General features: G+C 31.4%; 1 long non-coding RNA gene across 1 annotated transcript in view; it reads right to left on the reverse strand.

Annotated features, from left to right (window-relative positions):
- Positions 1–2263: 2263 nt before the first annotated feature.
- LOC114330867 (uncharacterized) overlaps positions 2264–18239 on the reverse strand; it is a 45990-nt gene continuing 30014 nt past the window's right edge. Inside the window, exons 3-4 of the long non-coding RNA XR_007699191.1 lie at positions 9431–9500; positions 2264–6544 (exon numbers count right to left, since the gene is read on the reverse strand). This is a non-coding gene — a long non-coding RNA (uncharacterized LOC114330867). The remainder of the gene's footprint in view (positions 6545–9430; positions 9501–18239) is intronic.

The raw sequence follows: 18239 nt of genomic DNA on the forward strand, positions 1-18239 counted from the left end.
TATCATAACAAGAACAATTAAGGGGGTAGGCGCAAAATCTTGGTCCAATGCTATTTAAATGCATTCTTTTTTCGAATCCTGAGAAAATTAATAAATATATTTGAAAAATATAAACGCAGTATGAAAGACTACATTATTACCGAGGGCTGAAAGTTCCTTAGAATAAACAAAAGGTTTCTTTTGAATGAAATTTTTGAACTTAAAAATCAGACTAAATATTCTCTTTTTTTATCCCTGTAACTTATTAAAATAAACATTGTAGATGTTTTTAGAAACTTTTGGCCCTCGGTAATAATGTAATCTCTCAATCTGCGTTTAAATTTTAAAAATATTTTTATTCGTTTTCTGAGTATTCGAAAAAAAAAATTAATGCATTTAAACAGCATTGTACCAAGATTTTGCGTATAACTCTTCTCTAAGTATAAATACGACTTACTAACTAAATAGAACACAATATTTTATTTCCATTCATTCTTTCAGAACTATTTTTTCACACACAGTATGCAGCACATAAATGAATTAACAGTTTAATATTGTTTGCTTCCAGACGTTTTTCTGTATATATAGAAGCGCTTGTTTAAACCCAAAGACCAATGTCTTATTGTTTGTTGTCCTGTACAAAGGTGCTATTGCCTAATATTATTTTAAGGCTGTGACTGATAAAAACGAAATGTATGCGATAAAAGTATCTATAAGAGAATACTTTTTAATTTTAACACAGGTGTATTTATTCGTAAACGTTTTGTTTTATTTTCAATTTCATTTCAAAAACTATACGTTTTTGTATGAATATCTGATATTTTAATGCTGGTAAAAGCTAGTAAAACATTATATTTATAGAGACAATAGCGACAAATTTAAATATACCAGTATATTAAACGACGTCGAATGTGCACTCATACTCCCCCACACCCTGTCGTATTTCGTCGAAATAAGCAAGCCCCCACCCCTCCCTCTGCACAGTCAGCAGAAACAATACATAATAGTCTTACTATAATAATATATACTGATGTGACCTGTGTTATGAGGTCACTCGGCTAAACAAAATTTGCCGAAACAGCGCGGCTATTATTTGTAAGTATCATATACCAGACAAAAGTATAGAAATAATGCCGGATATCGTGTAAACATAATACCGAAATATTATTTTAACGATCACTTCTCGAAGAAATTAACGCGGTCTTTTTTAATATCTCAAATTTCCTAAACCTGTTGTCCAATTTAAGTGATTTTTTTAATATATTGTCTTATTCTTTATCAATATCGCAGTAATAATAGATATTGTTGCTAGACAGATCAATTATTGTCAGTGTATACCGGGCGTACCAATCAAACTGTGTTTTTTCTCACTCTGTGGAATATTGTAGCATTATACTAACTTATTATTCTAGCCTGCAATAGCATACTGAAATTAAAGCCCAACTGTATAACATTATGTTTTTTTATTCATTCACTTATACAGGATAATGCAAAAGTTACTAGGTAACTGCAAAAGGTACTTTTTTAACTAGCCATGTTTTTCATCAATACAGAATGTTTTTAAATACTAAGTATGGCAAACTGCAATGGGTTTTTCTGCACGAAAAAGTAATGACAGTTTGCTTCATAAACGTTTATTTTATAAATGCTTTGTTTACCAAATAGGGGGGTTGAAGTTTTTCTTACAAACTGACGATTTATTTATTGCTCTAAAACCGGTTGAGATATGCAAATGAAATTTTGTGGGTTTTAAGAGGTAGTTTTAACTTTAGTTAGTTAGAACATAGGCAGGGATCACTTAAATCGTGGGTTCAAACCCCACCCGGTGTCAGTTGTTTCGATATATATATATATATATATATATATATATATATATATATATATATATATATATATATATATATATATATATGGCTAGTCTTTGCTATGGCTATGATATTCAAGCTTAAAATGTACATCTTTGTTACGTTGTTCTAAGATATGCACTAGGCTGATGGGCAACTGCGAGACTTGCAAGACTCTTGCTGCAAGACCAAGACCAAGACCAAGACTGAGAAGGCAATACCAAGACCAAGACCAATACCAGGTGTACTGGCGCAATACCAAGACCAAGACTGTCTAAGTCTCGTCTTGGTCTTACATTTGGGTAACACTAGGTATATAGTACCCAAAAATCTATTTGCAACCTGGCTGCTCAAGTGTCCCGACAAAAACCTTATTTCTCTGGACTAATCCTACTTAGAAGACTGATCCTACTGAGAATCTAATCCTACCATGCCATAAATGTTACAATTTTTGGCCATAGCAGCTAAGGGTTATCTAATATTGAGTTGTCTTTGTATTGAACCTATTATATTGTCGCCCTACACCACTTATAACTATTATAACAGGGTTTTTGGAGATATATTAATATACGCTAGTGTTTCAGTACGTAGGTACCTACCTATTGACATTCCACATCAGTTAGATGAAATCTACTATTGTACAATCTAAAGATAAAATAACTGTCAACTGTCATTCTTTATGAAAACATAAATAAAGAAATAAACTTATTTAAAAAAAGAATGTGTGTACTTTGTACGCACGTAAGAAGTTATACTTCTATTATTTGATTTCAACGAAATCAATATACTTTAAACAGTTTCTCTACTACTTTCCAAAAATTTTTGTTAAAGCAATGTCAAAAATTAAAAAAATAAAAGAATAAAACACACACAAACACATTGAAAAATGCCACAAATGATTTCTGAACAATAATTGTTGCCAAAAATTTTAATTAAATACGTGTTTTTTGAAAAACATTATATAATAATATATTTACAATCATAAAATCTATAAAAAAAAATTAAAAAAAATGATATAACTTGCATTGGGCTTGAACCTACTTCCCGTGTATCCCGCCGTACGCGAGTCAAGCGATTTCAAACTGCACCACCTTCGCGTATACGTCATGTGGGAATATACACCAACTGAACAACTTTTTGACATTTTGTTTATATGAATTTTTATTAGTTTGATTTTTGTTGAATTAAAATACAACAATATATAGAGTAAGAAAACGATACATTAGATGAAAATTTGTAAGTTTGTTCGTAATAAGATTATGTAAATTAAAGCATTGCCTACTAGGGGTATAGCATAGCAAGTACTAGGTAAGTACATTATTTTTTTTACATTTTCCAAATAGGTATGAAGATAATTTTTTATTGGAATACAACTGAAACATTTAGAATTACGTACCTGTGGCTTTTCAAAACTAGTTAAAAAGTCACTATAATTATAAATTTGATTTTATTTCTGTCCTCACAACAATAAAAACTAATATATTATACAACATTTTTGTTTACCGATAACCTCCATATTGAACAATTATTGACAGATCATTTCAACACCCAATCAGAGCCCGTATAAAGACTAATACCAAACTATCGGTGTGCGCATGCGCGCAGATCAATATAAATTCACCCTCAATCTCAATCGTGCCTAAAGAAGTATAACTTCAAAAATAATTTATTAGTTATTTATGATATAAGTGTTAAAAGTACACGTTTAAGGCACGCATGTGAAAGTTTGCAGAATGAGCGATAGCGAGTTCTGCAATTCACATGAGTGGCTTAAAAATGTACTTTTTAACACGCATATCATACAATATTTTTTCTACAAACGTAATTACAGGACAATATCTACAAAAACTTTTACTTGAACTTGACTGACATTTCATTTATATATTTTTTTGACATTACATCAAAATTGCCTATACGGTCAATACGAATTGCAGTGCCATAAAAATTTTAAAGCACTAGTGCCTTAAAGTAGCATTTTTAACGCTCGTATGGAGTGCTAAAAATTGCATTTTTAACAAAGTTGTAGAAAAACATATTTATTTTACAATACCAATAATTATAATAATAAATTTAAGATTATACTATAGTACATTAAGTTACAAATTACAATCCGCAACGTCGCTGTGAAATTAAACCGACATAAATGCAAAAGAGACATTTTTCACCAGAGAGTTTCAAAGATTTTGCAATTATTATTTTTTATCGCTTACTACCGTTTAAGTCGCACTAGGGATACGATTTCCTGGGATAACATTATGAAAAGTCTTGCTTGTTGAAGTATTTCTAGCAAATAACCAGGTTATTGACTAAATCCAGAGAAATATGCAGCTATGCAACTATGGCCTTAAAATATGATTACTGTTTGCACTTAAGCCGCAGTGAGAACTGATTATATTCCAATTAGCTCTAGGTTCCGACTGACGCAATGGGCAATAGGTATGTCTTCTGTAAAGTAAAGTAGTGGATAAGACATTATGCAAACCGGCCTAACGGCATTTGATTGACTTTCTTTTGGCCTAATTTTATGGCGGTTTGACATAAAAAATAGACAAAAGTAAGAGAAATATTTTGATACCAATATCCCAAAAATCGATTTTTTGCACTTATGCCGGTTTTCTTTCACAGCGACGACATACAGCGAGAGGATCTAAATTATGGAATAAATTCATTTTCTCTAAAATGGACGACTTTGTAGAAAAATCCTGAAACAGATCGATTTTTATTTTTAAATTAAAATTGTTTGGCATATATTTCATACTAGTGACGTCATCCATCTGAGCGTGATGACGTAATCAATGATTTTTTAATGGGAATAGGGGTCGTGTGGCACCTCATTTGAAAGGGTGTTCAATTCTCTATTCAGTAATATAAACGATAATATCATTATTTACACAGGGTGCCCAAAAAGATAATTTTTGAATTAAAATAATTGACCCAAAAAGAAGAATGTATGTAATTTATTTAACTCAAAATACATTGCACGGCTGTCAGTAAATAGAAAAAAATGTTTATTTTACAAATAAACATTTCTTTTCGCTTAAATTAAATCACAAAACTAATTAAATCTCCCACCTACATCTTGGCAGTTTGAACATTTAATTTAAGCGAAAAGCAATGTTTATTTGCCAAATAAACATTTTTTAAAGTTATACTTCTTTACCGGCGATAGAGGGTGATTTTTTTATATGTTAAAACCTATCAGCCCGGCGCATGCGCATTATAACTTTGTTCTGATTGGATGTTCAAATGACATGTCAAAAATTATCCGATATGGCAGCTGTGGTTTGGAGGTAAAGGTAAAGGTAAACAAATGTATAATATATTAGTTTTATTGTTGTGAGGACAGAAACAAAAAAGTTTATAATATTGTAGTGACTTTTAAATAGTTTTTAAAAGCAACAGGTACGTAATAATTGTGAATGTATCATGAGTATAAACCTACCTATTTGATCTGCCAAAATACATAGTATGTAATACTTTTATTTATATAATTTGATTACCATCAAAATTTCTATCAATATTCACCTAATATATTGTTTTTTTACTCTATGTTTTGTTGTATTTTTTCAATTCTAAATCATTTCAATTCAAAATTAAAATAATTTGATCAATTTTCAAAATATCAAAATATCACAAGTTTAATCCGTTTAGTTAGTCGATCTTCGTAAATAATGACACATAGTGTCCGTGGCTAAGAGGAGAAGGCGAATGAATTTCAATACCAACCGCTCTTATCAGCGCTGGTTCGAGTCCCAATAGAAACTTTCTTTTTTGTTTTTTTTAATACATTTTATGATTGTAAGTATATTTATTATATAATTGTATTTTCAGAAAATACGTATTTAGTTAAAAAAATTTTCGACAATTAATGTTCAGACATCATTTGTGGCTTGTTTAATGTGTTTGTGTGTGTTTTATCCTTTTATTATTTTAATTTTTGGCACTGTTCTAATAAAAATGTTTGAGAAGTAGTAAGTATAAATTAGTTTAATATTTAAACAAAATATAAATAAAAAGTATATTAATTTCGTTTAAATCATATAATAGAAGTATAACTTCTTACATGCGTACAAAGTACACACACATTCTTTTTTCTATTTTCTGACGGCGATAAAATGTATTTTGAGTTAAATAAATTGCATACATTCTTCTTTTTTTCGTCAATTAATTTAATTCAAAAATTATTATTTTGGTCACCCTGTATAAATAATGATATTAGTGTTTAAATTACTGTATAGAGAATTAAACACCCTTTCAAATGAGGTGCCACACGACTGCTAATCCAATTTTAAAAAATCATCGATTACGTCACCACGCTCAGATGGATGACGTCACTAGTATGAAAAATATGCCAAAAAATGGAATTTGAAAATAAAAAACGACCTATTTCGGAGTTTTTCTCTAAAGTCGTCCATTTTAGAGAAAATGAATGTATTCCATAATTTAGATCCTCTCTGTATCTACGAAATAAATGTACAAATTTCTAAATACTTTCTTTGGCGAGTCATCTCTAAATTTAACTTAACTTTAACTCCATGGCTAGTAGTTCTATGTTCCGTCTTTGTAGATAAAAAATTCGTTTATAAAGAGAGCAACTCCATGACAGTGTAAAATATATACTGTCGACGGATAGCTCTCTTCATTTCCGAATTTTGCTAAAAGGCTGCTTCATCACAATTCAATTTCAGTCCTTAATCATATGAATCTTCATGGTAGCGATGCTAAAAATAAAACAAAAAAATCAAATATGACTATTAACTCATGTTATAATAAGCACAAAACAAAATACATGAGGCTAGGAAGGACGACATAACAACTCACAAATATACAGAGAACCATAAATTTTAAACTATCCATACCTTTAGATTATTGGGTGAAATAATAGGGAAAACCGGAAAAAGAGAATAGAGGAAAGAATTCTGAAAGGCAAAAAACATATGGACAGGCCCGCCGAGAGGGCGGTACAGCCGGTACATTTTACCGGGGCCCGGCGATGTAAGGGACCTGGCGTCGACCAGACCAAAAACGTAGTTTTTCCACAAAATCAGAAATTCATGGTCTTCCATTGTTGAAGAATCTAGATTAGTTGCCAGTAATTATGGAATATGTAAATCCAGGATTTACATCAAATAAAGAGAAACGGCGCAAGAAGCCAGCGAGATTTTTTGATGATTTGCCTGGTTCTAGTAGTGACCCGACTGATAATTTTGAGCCCGACGAAATATTATTTCGCTGTGAAATATTTAATATTGTCATAGATTGTATGACAAGCAATTCAACCAGAATTAAGATTTAAATGCGGCAAATGAAATTCATTCGGTGTTTAACATTTTATGGACATTTCGAGATGAAGATGACGATAATATTAAGAAAAATGTTGATACATTGCGCGAATTTTGACTTTCAAATTTTGTGACATGAAGACGAAAGACGACGAGTGAAAAATTGATAGATGAAACTTTTAATGCGAGACCGATATACAAGGATAATATTGGTGAATCTCAACGTTCTCTAATAGATTTACTTAATAAAATTAAACATCTCATTGGAATTGGAATCAATGTTTCCTAATGTAGTTATGCGTTAAAGAATATTTTTCACATTACCGGTGACAGTTAGAGAAGCGGAAAGATCTTTTAGTTGTCTTTCTCGCATAAAAACAATGTTATTGAGATCCACAATGAAACAGGATCGGTTAACTGGCCTAGCAGCTTTGTGCATTGAGAATGATTTGGTAAAATCATGCGATTTTTCAAAAATTATAGACATCTTTTCACTTTTTGCTAGGGGCCCGCTCTTCACTTCTTACCGGGGCCCGCTCATCCCTCTCGATGGCCCTGCATATGGAATGAATAGAAATCTGCTGAGAAGTAAGACTCTCAGTAAGAGAACAAAGATGAATCTATATAGAATCTTAATATGACCTGTTGTTACATATGGGATGAAACCAACAACGATTAACAAGTACATACTAAGAGGAAGATAGCCTTCTGAAATTTGAATAAAAAATAATGAGAATGATACACAATGTACCAAGAGAGTTAAAAACAGGAATGGAAACAAATGTCGAAATTGAAGAAGAATTAAAGACAGAAAATATAGTCAGATACATAAAATCTCTTGGCTTAGATTGGATAGGACATATGCAGAGACGCCCACACTCGGATATGTTGAGAAGGATAACTAACCGGACACCACTAGGGCCCAGATGTAGTGGAAGACCTAGAAGAAGATGGCTGGATGATAGAGAATAACATATAGGAGAAATACATGTTAAAAACTGGAAAGTTCAGTGTAAGGACAGGGAGAAATGGAAAAGAGTCACAACAGCAGCAAAGACACACAGCAAGCTATAAACGACGTATAGACGAGTCAACGAAGCATTAAACCTAGGAATTAGGTTTATAGGAAAATAAAACCCGATTCGAGAGAGTGTCAGGCAATTTTATGAACTAAATTGATCTCCGGCAAAAAATTTTGTGCATGAGAAAATTAATTTTCAATAGGTGTATCTCGAAAAGATGGGAAAAGAAACATTTTAAACTCAGGAAATATTGAGGAAAATAAGTTCAATTTTTATAATGGGGGGTTTTGGAGGTCACTGAACACGAATTTCATGACGGCGATGGTCTCCGAGGTACCTGGTGCCCAGGGTGGAACTCGTCGCATAGGACGATCGAATAATTCGCGAAATGAAGATAAGATCGAAAAACTGAAAAATACATGTTCAATTTTTATCAAAAATCTATCGAATGACACTAAACATGACTCCCCCACTCCAACCCCTGGAGGTGAGGTGGGGGTAACTTTAAAATCTTAAATGGAAACCCCATTTGTTATTGCAGATTTGGATTTCTTACGTAAAAATAAGCAACTTTTATTCGAGACATTTTTTCAAATTGTGGATGTCCATGACGGAGACCATCGCCGTCATAAAATTCGTTTTCAGTGACCTCCAAAACCCCCAAATATAAAAATTGAACTCATTTCCGTCAATATTTCCTGCGTTCTAAATTTTTCGTTTTCCATCTCTTCGAGATGCACTTTGAAAATGCATTTTCTCATGCACAAAAATTTTTGCCGGAGATCAATTTAGTTCACAAAATTGCCTGACACTCTCTCGAGGTCATGCAAAAAGTTGCATGACGATTCGTCTTACTTCATAAAATTCCCAGGTTTTGGGCCTTTTAGTGCTTCGTTGCTTCGCCCCCCAACAATAGGATTTTGATCGCTATGACGATAGCCATAATCCCTAGGAACTTTAATGCTTAATGAATGAATGAATGAATGAATATAATAACCTAAGGTATCATAAAAAGTCTAATTATTATTTTAAAAAGAGATTAATTAGATTTATTAGATACAAAATGGGAACATTTTTTTAACATTCAAACAGTTTAAATGATGAAATATGTACATAGGTATACAAAGACGATAGCATATGATTTCAAGTCATTTAATCGAATACACCTGCTGGTAAACTAAGTAGCTACAACACTTACATTCATATTGTTTTAATCAATATACACTACATTCTTATACATCAACTTAAATGACAATGACTTAAGGAGTAACAAGTGAACAAACCATTTAAATTTGGTGCTTACATTTCCAGTATCGGCTTCAAAGTGTTGTCTGACGAGAGAATTCACAGAGCCACAGCCCAACTAAAAATTCCTTAAAACACATGAAAAAACGATATTATACTAGAAATTAATACATAGAGAAAACGTTAAACAATAAATTCAAAAACTTGAAATAAACTAAACAATAAAATAAAAAGAACGTATGCAATATATTTTTATATTAAAAGGGAACGTAAGCAACTGTTTAAACTGCAGTTGTATAACTCACATGCATCGTAAAAAAACTATTATGTAAGTACCTATAACCTATAATCATATATACAGGGTGTAGCAAAAATGCAGGTCATAAATTAAATCACATATTCTGAGACCAAAAATATTTCGATTGAAGCTAACTTACCTTAGTACAAATGTCCACATAAAAAAAGTTATAGCCGTTTAAAATTACAAAATAAAAATTGATTTTGTCCAATATATCGAAAACTATTAGATATTTTTTATTGAAAATGGACATGTGGCATTATTGTGGCAGGAACATCTTAAAAAAATAACAGTGAAATTTGTGCACTCATAAAAATATATTAACCCCCCACCCCAAATATTTGTTTACGTTCCAATTAAATTATTATTATGGTACGTGGTACCATACTTTTTCGATAAACTAGTTTTTATAGACATATTTTGAAAATTTGTAAAATCCACCAAATATTTTTAAATGGTTAAGTAAGATTATAGAAACCTGGTAATAATGTTATGAAAATATTATTCTATAATCTTAGTTAACTATGTATTTACAAATATTATGTTGTGGATTTTACAACTATTGAAAAAATCTCCATAAAAACTTTATCGGCTAAGTTTTAAAACATTGTATTTAACTAATGGTACCACAATAATAATTTAATTGAAACGTACACAAACATTTGGGAGTTTATTAAGAGAACAAAACCAGTTGTTGCTACCGTAAGAATGCCACATGTCCATTTTTAATAAAAAAATCTCTAATAATTTTCGATATATTGAAAAAAATCGATTTTCATTTTGTAACTTCAAAAGGCTGTAACTTATTAATGTGCACATTTTGTATTAAGGTAAGTTAGGTTCAATCTAACTATTTTTGGTCCCAGAATATGTGAATTAATTTATGACATGCCGTTTTGTTATAACCTGTATATCATAAATATATTTAGAATAACAAAAGAGGAAGTTGACTAGTCTTTACAACTAGAATACGTATATAAAAATTACCAGTTTGCTTTATAGAGTTTTAACAGTCCTTTGGCAAAATAGACTACAGTAAAGGGCATAAGTAACTAGCCTATAAAATAATGAAACATATCAATATAGGTGTAATAAGATAAGTTATTGTAAAAAATATAAACGTAACCAAAAGACCTATTACAAAATATAGATTTTTATAATTATTTAAAATTTAGAACCAAGACATTTTTAAGTCTCAATTTCGATTGCAGCTCTTTGGTCTTGAGTAGTCATATGTTTTGTATATTATTATAACTATTATTCATGATTAGGGGGGAGGGGGTTTATGGTTTGAAAATTTTAATATTTTCGATTTTTTATTATTTTAAATGATTAAATGAAAGTATATAACTTTAAGAATACTCTGAAAATGTCAGATTCACTGTTCCTCTTCTCTTTTGTAAATTACTCCGCGATTTAAAAACATATTCCAAATTGAAAATAAAAGTTGTGAAAACTTTAAACGCGTTTTTCTCAAAACTGCTTTTTTCAAAGGCGGTGGACATTGTAACAAAAACTACTTAACCGGTCCACCTTAAATTTTTCATAGATTTTCTTTAGACATTTCGTAAGGTTGAGCTGTCGAGATATTTCTTGTTTTATGCTTACATTTTGTTTAACGATAATTAATATGTTGATTTTCACCCTTTTTACAAAAAATTTCGGTATTTTGACTTCTGAGTGATACTAAAAACTCAAAAATCGTTAAAATTAAAAACACTCGACAACATTTCCTCGAGAAACTAGTAAGCTAATAAAATATTTTTGAATTTTTTATTTCTGATGATCCAATGACAAGTTCTGATGTCTACCACAAAATCTATTTTTTAGGTGTCTGCAAAATTTTGCCAACGTTGGCTTATTTTTCAATATTTTGTCTTGAAATTTTGTTTTGAATAATCTTTGAATTGTACTGAATATGTTTATTTAATTTAAAAATAAAATAATTTTACCATAATTTCAGAAGAATTCACAAAAAGATGTTTAAAATGTTGATTTCAAACCATACCGGCCCCCTCCGCTAAGATAAGCATATTACCTAATTATAGTGAGAATATGATGTTTTTTCTTAAATTTATTTCCAGCAAATCCTTATTGTAGGCTACGCAGGCTACGTATTTTCAGCACGATGGCCGGACCAAACAAAGAATATGACTCATTCTCCGAAGCAAAACAAGACGCACGAAGGGAGATAATGTGACATAAATAGTCAAACAAATTACATGACGCCACTACATCCTTACGAAGGAGATAAAATAAAGGAAGAGAAAAGGCTTACCGGAGTGCCTACATATTTAAATTTTTATATTGAGTAATTTCTATACGTTCTCTACCTTCAAACAGGACCTAAAAAGTGGTAAATAAACTTCTAAATTGTAAAACCTAAACGATAAAAGTCATAAATAATTTTTATCAAGCCATAAATAAATTCATCATATATGTCGTTTTTATGGTTTTAGGGTCTACAGTTTTTATTGCAATCTTTTATTGTTGGTTTACCATAACATATGCAATTTATTAGCTTGACACTGCATGATTGTTAGTAGTACCTAATCTCACAAATATAATAATTTTAATTTAAGTAACACGAAAATAAATCTTTTAAAAATTTAGAAACTAGGAGCATATGTCAGGCATCCAACTATTTGTTCTAGTAAAAAAATAGAGAGAAACACGACTATTCTACTCAAAAATAAACATGTGATGAATGTTTCAAAATATTTCTCATTTTATTCGTTATTGCAAATGACATCGAGGAACTTTGATTGATGAAAGAATTTAATACAAGGATAAGTTACAAGCAAATAATTACATCTACAATTTCTAAAAGTCTAACTAGAAAAAGTGATAAAGGCTATAGACACGTTAATAGATATTTATAATAAAGTACACGTTTCAGGCACGCATGTGAAAGTTTGCAGAATGAGCGATAGCGAGTTCTGCAATTCACATGAGTGCCTTAAAAATGTACTTTTTAACACGCATATCATACAATATTTTTTCTACAAACGTAATTACAGGACAATATCTACAAAAACTTTTACTTGAATTTGACTGACATTCCATTTTTATATTTTTTTGACATGACATCAAAATTGCCTATACGGTCAATACGAACTGCAGTGCCTTAAAAATTTTTTAAAGCACTAGTGCCTTAAAGTAGCATTTTTAACGCTATGGAGTGCTAAAAATTGCATTTTTAACACGGTTGTAGAAAAATGTCTTTTAATTTGAAATTTATACAAACTCATCCATATACTCGGCAATTAAAAACAATTTGATTTGATTGACAAACAAGAGAACCAATTTAAAAGCGTCTAGAGTCAAATAATGATATAAAGGAAATCAGTAAAGGAAATAACAAGTAAGAAGAAGAAGCAAGCAGTAGGCCCGGATCAGATAACTGCTGAGCTAATTAAATGCATTGACGAAGAAACACTTCTTATACTTTTAGATCTTTGCAACAAGGTATATACAACAGGAATAGTACCCCAAGATTGGTTGCTGTCCACGTTTGTAACACTATCAAAGTCAGTACATGTAACAGAATGCCCCAATACAGTACAATTTCCTTAATAAGTCACAAACTTAAGATATTCTTCAAAATAATAGATGGAAAACTACACAAAAAATAGAAGAAGCTATAGATGACACCCAGTTTGGTTTCAGAGGAGAACTAGGAACGAGAGAGGCTCTGTTCGCTTTTAACCTTCTCGAGCAAAGACGACTAGATAACATCTATGAACCAAGATCTCTGTCTGCTCTATAGATTATTAATAGGCTTTTGATAGAGTATGGCATCAGAAACTCGTAGAACTGGTAAAAGAAAATGATGTTGACAATCGAGATATACGGGTTATAGTCAGTCTGTACTGGAATCAAAAAGCAAAGGTTAGAATCAAAAATGTCGAAACAGAAACTGTAGAAATCAAAAGAGGTGATAGACAGGGTTCCTGTTGTCACCATTGTTATTCAATCTGTACAGCGGAGCTATTCTTAAGGAAGTAATATCAGATGAAGAACAGGGTATATCACTAAACGAAAAAATCTTGAATAATATAAGATTCGCAGAGGACACCGTTTTTTGCAGACAGTCTAGAAGCACTGCAACAGTTAATAAATAAATTATATCAAGTCAGTATAAAATATGGACTACAAATGAACATTAAGAAAACCAAGTTCATGATTATTTGTAAACAACATATACTAGAAAGGCTAGATATCGAGGGAAAACAAGTAGAAAGAGTGAATAACTGCAACTAGGTGGAAACCTGGGTAAATTAAAACAATGACCAAGGTAGAGAAATCAGGACACGCATTGAAATTGCAAGACAAGCATTTATAAAAAATTTAAAAAAAGTTTATTAATCGAGACGTTCCTCTGGAGCTAGCTTAAGACCCTTAAGATGCTACGTGTTCTCGACCTTGTTGTATGGAATGGAAAGCTGGACACTAAAAGAGGATAATTTAAATAAGTTGGAAGCATTTGAGATGTGGTGCTATAAAAAGATGTTGAAAATCTCATGGACCCAACGAGTTACAAATACAGAAGTGCTAAGAAGGCTACAAAAGGATTGTGAGGTCATAAATAACATCAAAGCAAGAAAGCTGGAATATTTAGGTCACATTAACAGAGGTGCGAAATAAGTATGAGATATTAAGACGAAGTGTTTCCTGTCTGAGCAACCTAAGAGAGTGGTATAGTTGCAGCTCAATAGATCTTTTCAGAGAAGCCGCCAAGAAGGTACGGATAGCTGTGATGATAGCCAACCTCCGATAGGAGAAGGAACTACAAGAAAAAAGCCCACAAGTTGCAAGAGTTGTATAATACAATATGTAGGCCGAAGAAAGTTAAAATTTGTCATAGCAAACTGTAATTTAAACTAACTAAATTCGGCTCTGCTTTTGCTTTAAATATGATAATCATGTGTTTTTTATCAAGATAATTAGTACTACCTTATTTTCTCCTGCATCTCAATTTATATTTACTCTTTTTGTTAACACTGTCGGAGAATATAACCAGATATAGGTAACTACCTGAAAATACAATTCAAATTAAAAAAGAAAAAAAACGATTGAAAGATGACTTTAAATAATTATGTAGATTTGGTTTTAATACATTTGAAATATTTGAAAAAAGGTTTAAGGCTATGGGTACATAATTCGCAAATATTTTACGTGTATCCCTACTTTTTCTGTCTTTACACGGCAAATTACGTGTAGTAAAATTCACACTGGTGTGGATATGTAAACATTACTAGAATGTCATTCTACTTGAAAATGTCATAATTAATTTAAAGAGATGGCTTTTGAATGTTCTTGGATAACTGTTATTTTTATAATTGCAAATTATTAATTCAGTTAATAAATGTAATAATTTTTTCACTAACTGTGTTTTCAGTGATTGTAATAATTTATTTGTACAACAAAAAACTAATAATCAATCGAGAAAAGAGGAAAAGTGTTAAAGTGATTTTTTAATAATATGTTGTTATTTTGGAACGCTTACAATTTTGAACATCTCTAACAACAAAATACTTGGATCACAGGATATATCTGATGTATTCTCTGCTTGGATCTTTCACAAATAATACACAATAAATAACTTTTTATTAAGTTCACGTCTTAAATCAATTATTTATCAAATACACTATATATCAATAATATTTAATCAATTTCTCAAAATATTCCCGATGCAATGTCAAATATTTAAAATTGTCACTGATTGTCAGTGTCTGACTGACAATATATGCTGACAATATTATATTCGGTTGAGTGCGTTGTAAGACAAAGACAGATTTGGAAAATATTACCACGGATTGTGTTCATTTTTTTCAAATCCTGAAAAAACCAATAAATATTTTTGAAAAATTTAAACGCAGAATGAAAGACTAAATTATTACCGAGGGCCGAAAGTCCCTTAGAATAAATAAAAAGTTTATTTTGAATGAGATATTTGAATTTAAAAATCACACTAAATTTTCTCTTAGTTTTTTCACCCCTGTAACTTATTAAAATAAACATTGTGGAAGTTCTCAGGGACTTTCGGCCCTCGCTAATAACGTAATCTTTCATTCTGCGTTTAAATTTTTCCAAAATACTTATTAGTTTTCTCAGGATTTGAAAAAAATGAATCCCCATTTGAATAGCATTGCAGCCGAAAATACGTTCCGATCCTCTTAATAAAAGTGTTAATATTGTTAATAAAAAGAATGTAATGCAAAAAGACGACAAACAATAAAGACATAAGAAATTGTAATGCCCGTTAAAACCAGAACATACATTACATAATATATTAAAAGCCAATTCTCCTTCTTTAAGTACCGTCTCCCAATCGGAGGTTGGATATCATCATCACTATCTTTACTTATCTACCGCTGCTCTGAAGAGTTCTACGGAACTGCATTTAAACCAGTCCCTTAAATATCTTCAACCATGACACTCTCCTTTTTCCTATACTCCTTCCTCCTCTTATCTTTCCCTGCATTATCAGTCTTAGCATTTCATATCGCGGTCCCCTCATTAGGTGTCCCAGATATTGTAACTTTCTTATTTTTATTGTGTTTATTATTTCGCATTCTTTGCGCATTTCTCGCAATACTTTCGTGATCGTTTTCTTCGGTGTCCAGCATAGGCGTAACCAGGGGGGTTTTGGGGGGTTATAACCCCCCCCCCCCCATTGGGATGTACTTTGAGCTCTATACGTTTAACACCATACCTCTCGGAGACCTTCCAGTAGTTGTAACCCCCCCTTAGGATTATCCTGGTTACGCCTTTGGGTGTCCATGCTATTCTAAGCATCCTTCTGTAACATCACATTTGACATGACTGTAGCTTATTTACGTATTCTTGCTTCAATATCCATCTTTGAAGTTCTACTTTTCTCACTCTACACAGCCGATATACCAGAGTCTCATAATACTACGATCGCCTCCTTTGCTGATGACGTAGCAATACTAGCTGTAAATGAAGATTCCATACAAGCCTCATAAGACCTGCAACACCATCTGGACATACTCAGTGAATAGTACACAATATGGCGAACAAAAGTAAACAAAACAAAATGATCTCAAATAACGTTTAACGTTTACCAACCGCCACAACACATGCCCACCTGTAAGAATGTAAAATGTACGAATACCAACAGTAACAGATGCTAAATACCTTGGCCTCCATCTTGACCAACGTCTTACTTGGAAGAAACATATCCAGACCAAAAGAAGACAGCTAGACTTGAAATTCGGCAAATGTATTGTCTCCTGTACAAAGCAATACTCAAACCTATTTAGTACTACGGACTACACCTCTGGGGCTGTGCAAAGTCAACATCACTGAATATCATCCAAAGATTTCAGTCTAAAGTTCTAAGATCAATAGTGGATGCACCATGGTACGTTAGTAATCAAACACTTCACGAAGACTTAAATATACCTTTCATCAGAGAAGAAATCAATCAAGCCACGGAGTCACAAAATGAGCGTACCATTCACCATGAAAATGAGTTAGTAAGGGAATTATTCTATAATGGCCCTGTCACAAGGATACTAGATAGAACCTGGCCTCAGGACCTGTTTTAAAACTTTAAACATAAATATAATAAGATGAGACATCATTGGAAGTCTCTTCTTCATGCCCAAAAACATGGAACAAATTTACTTAATACTGTTTTAATGGTGTAGATTGTAAATAAACATAATTACATAAAAAAAAATATTGCAGTATCGAAAATGTAGCATCGCAAAGCTCTTACTCTGAGTTCTAATCTAAGGTCTTTGTTGCAGAGAATTGTTTTCATTTTTACAAACGCATTTCTTGCTATTTCTATTCTGACCCTTATTTTTGTTGTTTGATCATTATTGTCTGAAATCCAGGTTCCTATAATACGTATTTGTATTATTTATCAACCCTTTCTATCGGTACATTTCAAAAATGTATGTTTGTTTTGTATATTTGTTTTCTTTGTTATTATCATGTATTTGGTCTGTTTTATATGCATTTTTAGACCATATTCTTCACAGAAACTGTTTATTTTGTTTAGTAGTAATTGGAGTTAAAGATTGTAAAAGAATATATCAACAGCAGTTATAAAACTCAAACACTTGATGGAAAAACTGGGAAAGAACCAGTTAACTTATGATTGGATTCCCGGCAATACCAAGAACGAGAACTAAAAAGAACTATGTGAACAAAGCTAAAAGAATGTTTAAACCAGTCATTTAAATTAAATTAAGCAAACTCTCGTGACACCTCTTTATCTTAATGATAGTAAAGCTTAATAAAACATTTTATTTCAATGAGTTTATCGCAGAAAAATTCCGTGAACATTATTCGTGTGCAACCTGGTAATAAATCCAAATGTTTACCAAAGATAGTCTTATTTATCTGTAGATAAACCCGTTCCTAATAATAAAACAATGGCCCAATAAATAATGAAAATAAACCTGCTACAATCAGTTCTTAAAACTAACACCTACACGGATTTACATAGTATGTATGTAACAATTATTACATATTATATTAAATAAGCTAATTGAAAATGAAATTTGTAAGTTATTAAGGTAAAATCCAC

This window comes from Diabrotica virgifera, chromosome 7 (genome assembly GCF_917563875.1).
Source record: "Diabrotica virgifera virgifera chromosome 7, PGI_DIABVI_V3a".
NCBI classification, from domain to species: Eukaryota; Metazoa; Arthropoda; class Insecta; order Coleoptera; family Chrysomelidae; genus Diabrotica; species Diabrotica virgifera.